The following is a 10,730-nucleotide window of genomic DNA, read 5'->3' on the forward strand; positions in this document are numbered from 1 at the left end:
ATGCAAAACATAGTTTCACCTTTTTCTGTATATTGTAAGGCAGGGAATTCACATGAAGCCTGCTTTAATTTCTGGAATGAATTCTCACACTAGGATGTCAATTACTACCTGATACGTTTCCTTTGTAACTGATATAAAGATTCAAAAATCGTAGCAAAGTTCAGAACAAATTGATTGTACCAGTCACACATACCCAAGAATGTCCTTAACTCTTTACAGTTTGTTTGAGGTGATAATTCTTTAACATCCTTTACGCTGTCATCATTTCTGTATATTCCTTCAGAAGTAAGTTTAAGTCCTAAATCTGACACTTCTTGTTGGCAAAGATTACTTTTAAAAACTTTTACAGGAAGATTAGTTGTATGTAGTTTGTAGAAAACCAAATTAAGGTCTTCATTATTAACAGTTTCTTGTTTATTATTCCATTGTTTTGTAAATTGTTAGCATATCAGCAGTGGATACAACAAAGTACGATTCTAACTATTCTCGTAAAAAAACAATTGTAATATCATACACTTCTCAAATTATCTTTATGTAGCTTCAAAATTCCATAATTTATAAGTTTTCGCTGATGCATACATAAATGTTTTTCCAAGCTTTCATTAATTTCTAAAACATCAAAATCTGACTTACAGTCATATTTCTCGACAAGCATGAATGGTGGTTGACTGCAATGACATAAGTCGATGAATTGTCCACAGAATTATAGGCAGAATGAACATTTGAACATTGAGGCTGAGGGAAAAGAAACTTCGTTTCTTTCACTAGTAGATCAGTCACAATGCATTTTCACCTGATCTGTAAATATTGACACAGACTGATTCAAACTCATCTCATCGGATCTGCTAACTTCCCGAGTATTTGTTTGTTATTGAATTTCGCACAAAGCTACACGGGGGTTATCTGCGCTAGCCGTCCATAATTCAGCAGTGTAAGACCAGAGGAAAGGCAGCTAGTCATCACCACCCACCGCCAACTCTTGGGCTACTCTTTTACCAACGAATAATGGGATTGACCATCACATTATAACGCCCCCACGGCTAAAAGGGGCGAGCATGTTTAGCGCAATGGGGATGGTATAACGGTCTAAAATAATATACTGCTACGACTAGGGTTGGTTTGTTTTTAATTTCGCGCATAGCCACACGGGGGTTATCTGCGCTAGCTGTCCATAATTCAGCAGTGTAAGACTAGATGGAAGGCAGCTAGTCATCACCCTACCGCCAACTCTTGGGCTACTCGTTTACCAACAAATAGTGGGATTGGCCGTCACATTATAACACCCCGTGGCTGAGAGGGCAAGCATGTTTGGTGTGACGGGAATTCGAACCCGCTACCTTAGGATTACGAGTCGAGTACTTTAACCACCTGGCCATGCCGGGCCGCTACGACTTGGGCTCAACAACAAAACCAAACAATGTATTAAACTGTAATAACAGTTGGAGTAAAATTTAACACTTACAAAATCACAGTTAATAAACCCGTGCCTGGTCAAACCAGGATACAAATGTTAATGTACACAATAGAACACAACATTAAACAAATCACATTTATATATTAATAACAATACCAAATGACAAACAGCAATACTTCATCTTGTGACTAGTTCACGAAGTTTAAGGCAGAATATTTATTCAATGCATTAAGTCATGAGAGAACACCTTAGGTGTGCTATGTAATACATAATATTTTGCTACATTGATAACTGTACGTCACTGCTAGAGAAGCTGGTGTCAGTTTCATAATACATTCATATTTGCTCAAAATAAACGTGAGCAGCTAGAAGATGAGCAAGTATTTTAATATAACGAAAATATCACAGAAATGCTAAATGATAGAAGGAATAATAAAAGAGTGATAGACAAAACCATAAGCAAAAAAACAATTTTTTGTTTCACAGGGTTGCCAATGAATAGTGGCATATGCAAGCATGCAATGATTACCTTGAAGTGTTGGGATAATGTTTATCTGTTGTGTACTTATTGGCTTATATATATATATATATATATATATATTAATTACATATATGAATTAAAATTATAAACGAACACAACATTTGGGACAAATAGAAATTTGGATTTAATTTAAACTACACGAATAAATAAATATATATATATATATATATTCTTGATATTGGTAAAGAATAAGTTCAGTTTGGACCTGCCCGGCATGGCCAGGTGGGTTAGGGCGTTCGACTCGTAATCTGAGGGTTGCAGGTTCGAATCCCCGTCACACCAAACATGCTCGCCCTTTCAGCCGTGGGGGCGTTATAATGTTACGATCAATCCCACCATTCGTTGGTAAAAGAGTAGCCCAAGAGTTGGCGGTGATGACTAGCTGCCTTCCCTCTAGTCTTACACTGTTAAATTAGGGACGGCTAGCGCAGATAGCCCTCGTGTAGCTTTGCGCGAAATTCCAAAACAAATAAATAATCAGTTTGGACCTGAGCAGAAATATTCGCAAGTGTGTGATCTTTCATTGAGAGGTGGATTGAAATGTTATAAGGATAACCTATGTCACAAAAAGTGAGAAACATAGTGGAGTCATTATTTTAAATGGGGCTAGTGAAGGAATACCTTGCATTGCTGCAAGTTGAATGTGTATATATATATTTCATGACTGTCTTTATACGACAAAATTGTAATTAATGGTTTGCTCAGTACGAAAGAAGACGTAGTGAGTGTATTTTTTCTAGTAGTTTGTATAAGATGAGTACTTATTCTATAAAACTGAACTATTTCCATAGTTTATTGATGTTACCAAAAAATGATGAAAAAAAAAAGACAATCATCAACACTTTGAAGTTCCTTAACAATCATGTCCTCTCTGACTCTTCTCTTTCAATAAAATTCAAATTTCCCATATCTGAATATATTGTTGACTTTCCATCCCAGGTATCATCTTATTAGCCTTCCTGTGAATTAAACAATAATTCAATGTCTTTATTTTAAAGCAAAGATGCTCAAGGCTAACTACAGTATTTCAAATACAGCTAAAAACGACAGTATACAGTAGTATTATAACCTCTTTGTATTTGTATTCAATACTATTGCCTTCCTGTGAATGATTAGATGCTGCATGGATGACATAATCCTCGAACAGAGAATTATAATAAAATATATCAAAATAAAGTCCTTATAATATAATTTAAAAGTTAACATGATAATAAAAATAATACATAAGAAAATCATGAAACAAAAGTAATAAGCAATTTAAAGAAAAACAATGTAAAATAATGAATATAAATGTATAAACTATGACTTACAAGTTAATTCTATGTACAATAGCAAGATAAAAAAAGCTTTGGAAAATGACAATGCAGAAATAAATCTTTTGACATAAAATATATAACAACTTTTTTAATATAAAATTCACTCACACATAGCTGAAAATACTGTTTCACAAATGTAATAATTACACAAACAAGAAAACAGCTTTAATAAAGATCCCTAATCCTCTTGATCGAGCACGCTATGTACATATGCCAGGAAAATTACATGAAATGTAACTCTTTAAAACAGAATACCTAACATATTAAAAGACGTAACTAACAACGTTGTATAATATACAATTAAAATGTTTTAGAAACCAATCAATGGTTGTGAGAAAGGACCCTACATGTTTAGCACTTTACCCTGACAATTCTCACTTCACGAATGAACAAAATCTCATCATTTGGCAAGCTAATCCATTTGTGTTTCCATGTGGTGAACTTGGACAATGCACTATAACAAAAAATATTCTTGCGATATTGTTATCTAAGATGCTATAATTTCCTCCAAACTGAAGCATAGTTCACTTATATGGTGAGACTCCAACCATACGTATAGTGGCAATAGTATTTCATGTGGGTAACAACTACAAGAGTAATCCGAGGGTCGCGGGTTCGCGCCCGCGTCGCGCTAAACATGCTCGCCCTCCCAGCCGTGGGGGCGTATAATGTGCGGTCAATTCCACTATTCGTTGGTAAAAGAGTAGCCCAAGAGTTGGCGGTGGGTGGTGATGACTAGCTCGCTTCCCTCTAGTCTTACACTGCAAAATTAGGGACGGCTAGCACAGATAGCCCTCGAATAGCTTTGTGCGAAATTCCAAAACAAACAAACAAACAACTACAAGTTTTTTTTTCGTAGAATATCAGTGTTTCAGACTCAACAGGATATGAATAGCATATGTGATTACACTTTCTTTACGATTCTGCAACTGCTAAAACACTGCTTGCTCCAGCTCAATTATCAGTAGCACTGGTGTTTAAATGAAACTCACTGTCTTTTCATAAATAGGTCAGCACTGGAGCATCCATTAAAGGAAGTTTTAGGGTTCACTTTGTTTAAAGTACAGCTTCAATTTTGTGAGAGTAGACAATGGTGCTGCTATCTTAGAAACTGTTGCTGCTATGATATGCAACTGAGAAAACTGTAGACTTCTCATTTGGCCACAGGTTGAGGCCAATCTCTTGCCATTGCTGTATTAATCACTTTTATAGACACTCCCTCTCTCCCTACAATTTGACCAAGAAACTATGTGTGGATAAGCAAATAACTTTCTAGTTCCAAGTCAGCTTTATTTATCTGTGAGAATACATTTCTTAAGTTCTTACCTGAACTCTCAAATGTGCAACAAAACATAACAAATGTAAACCAGGCGTTTCTTCCCACTATGAAACTTGCAACGCAAGTTGCATCAGCTACTCAAAAGTGACAGATATATTACACCAGCACAATGGTAACTCATCTCTCTTGCCAAAAGCAGTCTTAAATGTGTTCTAGTTACCCTACTTCACTTACCATATTCCAAATGTTTAACCAATAGAAAATTTCTAATATGCTCTTAAATTAACTTTACCATGTAAGAATGAAAAACTGTCCACCTGTCACGATGATACCTCAGCCTTTGTGGTACCAACTGATATGCAATTTGCATGAAATGAGAGAGGACTATCTGCCTTGAAACGTTTTTCTTTCTAAAATTCATCCAGACACATACACATATAAAACGAAAAATGCACTACTTTGGGCGTATAATTACATTTGAGGGTAGGTTGATAGAAATCGTGATGAGTAATACCAAATTGTGTATATGCAGACTCCCTGCTCGTTATTACTGGTGCACAAAATCGTAACAATTAATTTAAATTCCTCAATACATTTGCTTGGTTATCAAGGAGACAAATTAACGCTAAATCCCCAAATTATATCTAATTGAAGCTCTCAGGTACAACTGCATAATAACCTACACGTTTTATCTGCTTTACATTACAATTTTTAAAATGAAAAAAAATTAAAGCATGCTTTTTCAGTTGAGCAGTCTAACAAAGCTAAATCCATAAAGACGTTCAAAGAGAACACCATGAAATTCATAATCAAATGTACTGCTTTTATTATCACAATTAATAATTTGCAGGGTCATAAAGTTGACCAAATAGGAATATATCTTTGTAAATCAGTTTTTCACGTTTCAATATGTAAGGATGTATCAAGAAGAACGTTTGAATACAACTCAAAATTATACAGAAGTCAAAATCTTAATCCAGCAATACTTAAAGGAGATTATGAAATGTACATAATAAATTTTATTTTGTGAAAATGCTATAAATAAGATAGTCATTTCACGCTTATATTTTATTATGATATTATAATTAATTTATATACACAAGTTCATAATATTCATAAAACATATTTAGATATAATTTTGAGAAGGAAAAATTAACTATTATTTCTTGTCACACGACGGGCATTTATCTTGCTTCCAATAAAGGATAGATAACAGCATTAGTTGCCATGTTCACTTGTCTAAAGTCAACACAAAACCTTGGCATACCTTCCATCTTCCTAACTTCTTATAGTAGATGAACAAGCACTCTCTGAAGTTTGTATGAATCCATCTTTTAACATCTGTTGAATTTCAGTGCTAACAAATTTTCTGGTGTTTCAGAAAAGCTAGCATACTAGTTGTTTTATTGGACATGCATTGTCTCTGTTTCTGTTGAGATGTTGTTTTCAAACTTCTCAACTATCAACTTCAGATATTTTGGTAGCCATATATTTTATTTTGGACAAGGCATTATATGTTCATTGTAGCATTACTGTGGTTGCTACCTCTTTGCTTACCAAACTATATGCTTATCCAGCATATAGCTTGATAGCCAAACATGTATATTTACAAAACAATAGCAGAACATCATTTCTCGTCGGCCAGATGACTTTTCAAGCTACTTTTGCCTGATTCCTTGACAGGAAACGCTAATTTAACGTGCATTTTTTAATAACTATATTACATGGCACTGATATACAGTATTGGTCAAAACGTGTGTATATTATTGTATGCTGATGTTACTGTCTACGTGCATGGAGTTGGTATTGAGTAACTGCCTGAGCAGCAACAGAGATGGAAGTGTATGATTAGACAAATGTGTAAGAGTTGTTATTCTGGTCTGCATAAGTTATCTTGAGCATTTGTTCGTCAAGACACATACACATACACACCTGTTTTGTATAAAAGTGTGCTGTTGGTATAATTTTTCTTAAAAGAGATCAGTGCTTTGTTCAGACAGTTTCTCTGTACTTGGTATAGAGTCATGTTTTGTCACCTCTGAGAAATTATAGTGTCAATTTGTTTGATTGTCCACAGATGTTATGAAGCAAAGGAACATTGTCAGAACAGCAGGATACCTTCCAGTGTACTGTATCCAGAACCTTGAAACGTCAGAGAAATACAGGAAATGTTGTTCCAGAAAGGTTTACTGGTGTATGTGGAAACCTATTACCTGAGATGACCTCGTTTTGATCAAGTCAATAGTTTACGACAGGAATGGAATAAACACATTCATTCCAGGGTATATAGAAGAACAGTGAATACGAAACTGACCAAACAAGATTATGATATGAGTAACATAATGTAATTTTCGTTCTGAAATTTAATTTTTAATGTTGCTATTTTATAATTGATTAATATTCATTACATATTTGTTTTGATATTTTATTTTGCCAGTTGCAGTATTCACACAAAAACACAGCACAAACTTACAAAGATTTATCGATAACTTAGGACCTCACTTTTCAAAATGGCATCAGTGTTTTTCCTAACAAGATTCTTGGACGAGATCAATTTGTATCTAATAAATATAGATTATTTTCAATAAAATATAAGGTCTTTTATTTGTATGTGTTGTTTAAATACGATAAAAAAGAATAATAATATGTAAGTAAGAATTTGAGTCACCCAAATATTTTGCCAATGCTTACTGTACTGGCTAAAACTAAGCATATTTGAGGTCTTGTCATAGCAAAAATATCTTTAGCTTTCAATTAAGTATAATTTAACACAAACCATTTTCAGCAACGGAAATAATATTTAAAGAAACTATAAAACAATTAATCTGTCAGACAGTATTTAAATTTTGCCTGTAGCTATTATGGTTTGGTTTCTTTGGAATTTCGCGCAAAGCTACACGAGAGCTGTCTGCGCTAGCCGTCCCTAATTTAGCAGTGTAACACTAGTGGGAAGGCAGCTACTCACCATCACCCACCGCCAACTCTTGGGCTACTCTTTTACCAACAAATAGTGGCATTGACCATCACATTACAACACCCCCGTGGCTGAAGAGGCAAGCATGTTTTGTGCGACGGGAATTCGAATCCGCGACCCTCAGATTACGAGTTGAGTGCCTTAACCACCATGCCGGGCCAGCTGTTATGGACGATGAGCTTCAGCAGTCGTTCATATTACATGTTGTGATCATACATAGTGAGAAGTAAACTAGTGTTAATAAAACCAGAGTGCGATATGAAAAATCACATGAGTACAAAACATGGATAGTTATATTTTCAAGAGATGATAGTTTCTTAACAAATATGAATCTACTCTTTGGGATGGTAAGTGCGTTTATGATACTTTCAGAGCTGTACAGAAATTAAAATTTGAACGTTTTTTCTATTTTTTCTTTGGTAACTACACTAAAACTAAATGGTACAAAAAATACGGACTAAGCTATTTTTTATGTTAAAATATTTTGCAACAGTGTTAAAATTAACATTTGTGCTTAAATTCTGAATTTTCTTGAACAAGTGTGCACCAAACATTTATAGTGTTCTGAAGGCTGGATAGGATTGAACGCCAGACCTTGTTAAATAGTTTTTCTCACACATATTTGAGAACATGTTTCTAAAATTGCCACACATCTATTTTTACCTATAAACATTTGAACGGCCCGGCATGGCCAGGTGGTTGAGGTACTCAACTCGTAATCCGAGGGTCGCGGTTTCGAATCTCCGTCATACCAAACATGCTCGCACTTTTAGCCGTGAAGGCGTTATGATGTCACGATCAATCCCACTATTCGTTGGTAAAAGAGTAGCCCAAGAGTTGGCGGTGGGTGGTGATAACTAGCTGCCTTCCCTCTAGTTTTACACTGTTAAATTAGGAACAGCTAGCGCCGATAGCCCTCGTGTAGCTTTGCGCGAAATACAAAAGCAAACAATAAACATTTGAATTAGTTGTTTATTCATTTTAAGCAGCTCTTCTAAGTTACAACTTCGAATAGCATTTGCTTCTATATACTTTCGAAAAAAGAAAATGGTCCTGGGTACTAGTTATTATACTATCAGTGCAGTCTATAATGTTCTGTACTTTAACATATGTCAAGCAAATTCCAGTCCCAGTCTTTCTTTGTTTCTTCTACAAATAACCTTATCAGTATACTTAATGAGAGCACCCCTATGTAAACTTCTTGATCATCACGTTGCTCATTGTACTAGCCAAAGGTTCAAATCTATCATACGCAGGTTCTTAATGTTAACTGAACCTACTTCCATAGTTCTAACTTTTTTACCACTGTGTGACCTTGTTAAAACCACTGTCTATCTCACCCTCACTGTATGTTTCTAAGCCCTTGAAAGGCGGTGTGTCCCTAAATGAATCAGTTGTAAGTTTATGGACTTTGAACGCTAAAATCTGGCGTTTGATTAGCTACTACTCCCACACCACTCATATCAAAACTACTTCTAGTTATACTGTAATTTTGCTCTTCTTCATTCTCAGCATTATCAGTTTATTCAACCAATAATCGTATGTTTAACTAAAATTAAGCTATTTTCCAGTTTATATATTAAATTGCAGATATACATTTTACATTAAACTTCATATTACAGTCAATATTAATTAATACTAATACTATGAATTGCTAGTAATATTACAGCAGCTACATGATATAATATCCATCACCTGCCTTAGTTCAAACTTAAGTTAATCACACGAACTTCCTGCAAATTTGAGTAATATACTAATCAGATTGTCAGTGGCTCCCAAATAGTAATAAAAAACAATAATTTCATTTGTTCTTAAGACAAATAAATTCCTTATTACCTACGGTACTTATTTAATTCAGTTTCAATCTATATCTAAAAAATTAGTATCCTATAACTAAGTATATCATGATCTTAAAACAGTAGGTCCTAAATCAAGCCTAACACTATAGTATTAAGCCTAATATCGTATCTTTAGGCTTGGCTATAACTGTAGTAATAGAACGTAAAAGTGTACAATCCTAACAAATCTTATTGAACACTTACCTTATCATAAACATTTTAATATAATTCTGCCACTATTTGTGATTTCTCTGTCTCAAGGCTCGGAAATATTCTGACTGTTTCTCTTAACAGTTCTTTCTTCTGTGAGAAATAAAAGAAATTTGTTTTTAGGTTTGCATAAGCCTCAGTCATTCCTTTGTTTCCAGTGTTCAGTTTAGCCAGTAAGTATTTCCGACCATCCGCTTTGCATACTTATTAAATAAATGTCTGTCAGTTCTAGTTTACTTCTGAATATTACAATCCAAAACATTTATAATATAAAGGTTATCTATAGATCAGCATAGTTCATTAATAGTGGCATGTTCTGTGTATTAAAGAAACAGATCCTTATCATTATAAACTAACGATATTTAAGTTAGATTCTAGTGCTGCATTTAGTTCACATAGAAACCATTACTAATTTGATGTGATAAAATAAAACCTACTGTAGTATTTAAAATATAGTTAATGTTTCCTTTCTCCTTCAGTTTAGTAAGGTGATAGTTTCACGTTCATTTATAGTTTTCAATCTTTCTTGCACGTATTGGAATATTAATCATGGAACGTGGCTAAATTCTTTTCGCTGTACTTTCTGCTGTTCTTGGATCATTCTCCCTTGGCATCACATACACTATCTCATTGGTTTATAGTAGAATACTATGTAAAGGTCAGGTAATGCCTCAAAGGTATGTCCACTTTATTTTTTATTATAATGACCAACAGTGATGTATTACCATACGAGCACTAAGAAGGACAACTCTATAGATTTTTTTTTTACATAATGCTTTGCCATCTTAGTTTTAGCAGATTTAGATTCTGGTTTAAAACTAAGTTAATCTCCAGTAAAACTGTTTCTTGACCAATGTACTTGTCAGTTTGTTTAAATATTGCTTGAAATAAAGATTAGTTTTGTTTACTTTGTGATTAGTCTGTTAATACTTAAAAATTAAAAAGAATTAGAAAGAACTTAGTTTAACTACACGATACATTTATAACTTTTCTCAAGCTACTGAGGTTACTACGATTACCTCTAAAGTTATCAATCACTGGCAGATTGAGGGAGGATGAGAGGTTTTCTACTAAAACAAAGCTATACTTAGATTTAAATAAGAAAACGATTTTTTTTTTCTAAAATATCTCATGGTGTGTTAAAATAACTCCCTAGTC

General features: G+C 34.1%; 1 protein-coding gene and 1 long non-coding RNA gene across 3 annotated transcripts in view; one reads left to right on the top strand and one right to left on the bottom strand.

Moving 5' to 3' along the window:
- Window positions 1-10,480, top strand: part of LOC143252502 (uncharacterized) — a 45,171-nt gene extending 34,691 nt beyond the window's left edge. The window contains exon 5 of one of the 2 annotated variants that reach the window (XR_013029019.1): window positions 6,628-7,488. The gene's annotated coding sequence lies outside the window, so the exon portion shown is untranslated. Of the gene's footprint in view, window positions 1-6,627 lie in introns of both variants that reach the window. The other variant, XM_076504757.1, reaches the window with a different exon arrangement.
- On the bottom strand, window positions 2,731-4,919 carry LOC143252522 (uncharacterized). Its single transcript, XR_013029038.1, has 2 exons — window positions 4,598-4,919; window positions 2,731-2,914 (listed from the first exon to the last, which is right to left on the bottom strand). It is a non-coding gene; the product is annotated as an uncharacterized LOC143252522 (long non-coding RNA).
- Window positions 10,481-10,730: the final 250 nt, after the last annotated feature.

Source organism: Tachypleus tridentatus, chromosome 1, assembly GCF_004210375.1.
Source record: "Tachypleus tridentatus isolate NWPU-2018 chromosome 1, ASM421037v1, whole genome shotgun sequence".
NCBI lineage: Eukaryota > Metazoa > Arthropoda > Merostomata > Xiphosura > Limulidae > Tachypleus > Tachypleus tridentatus.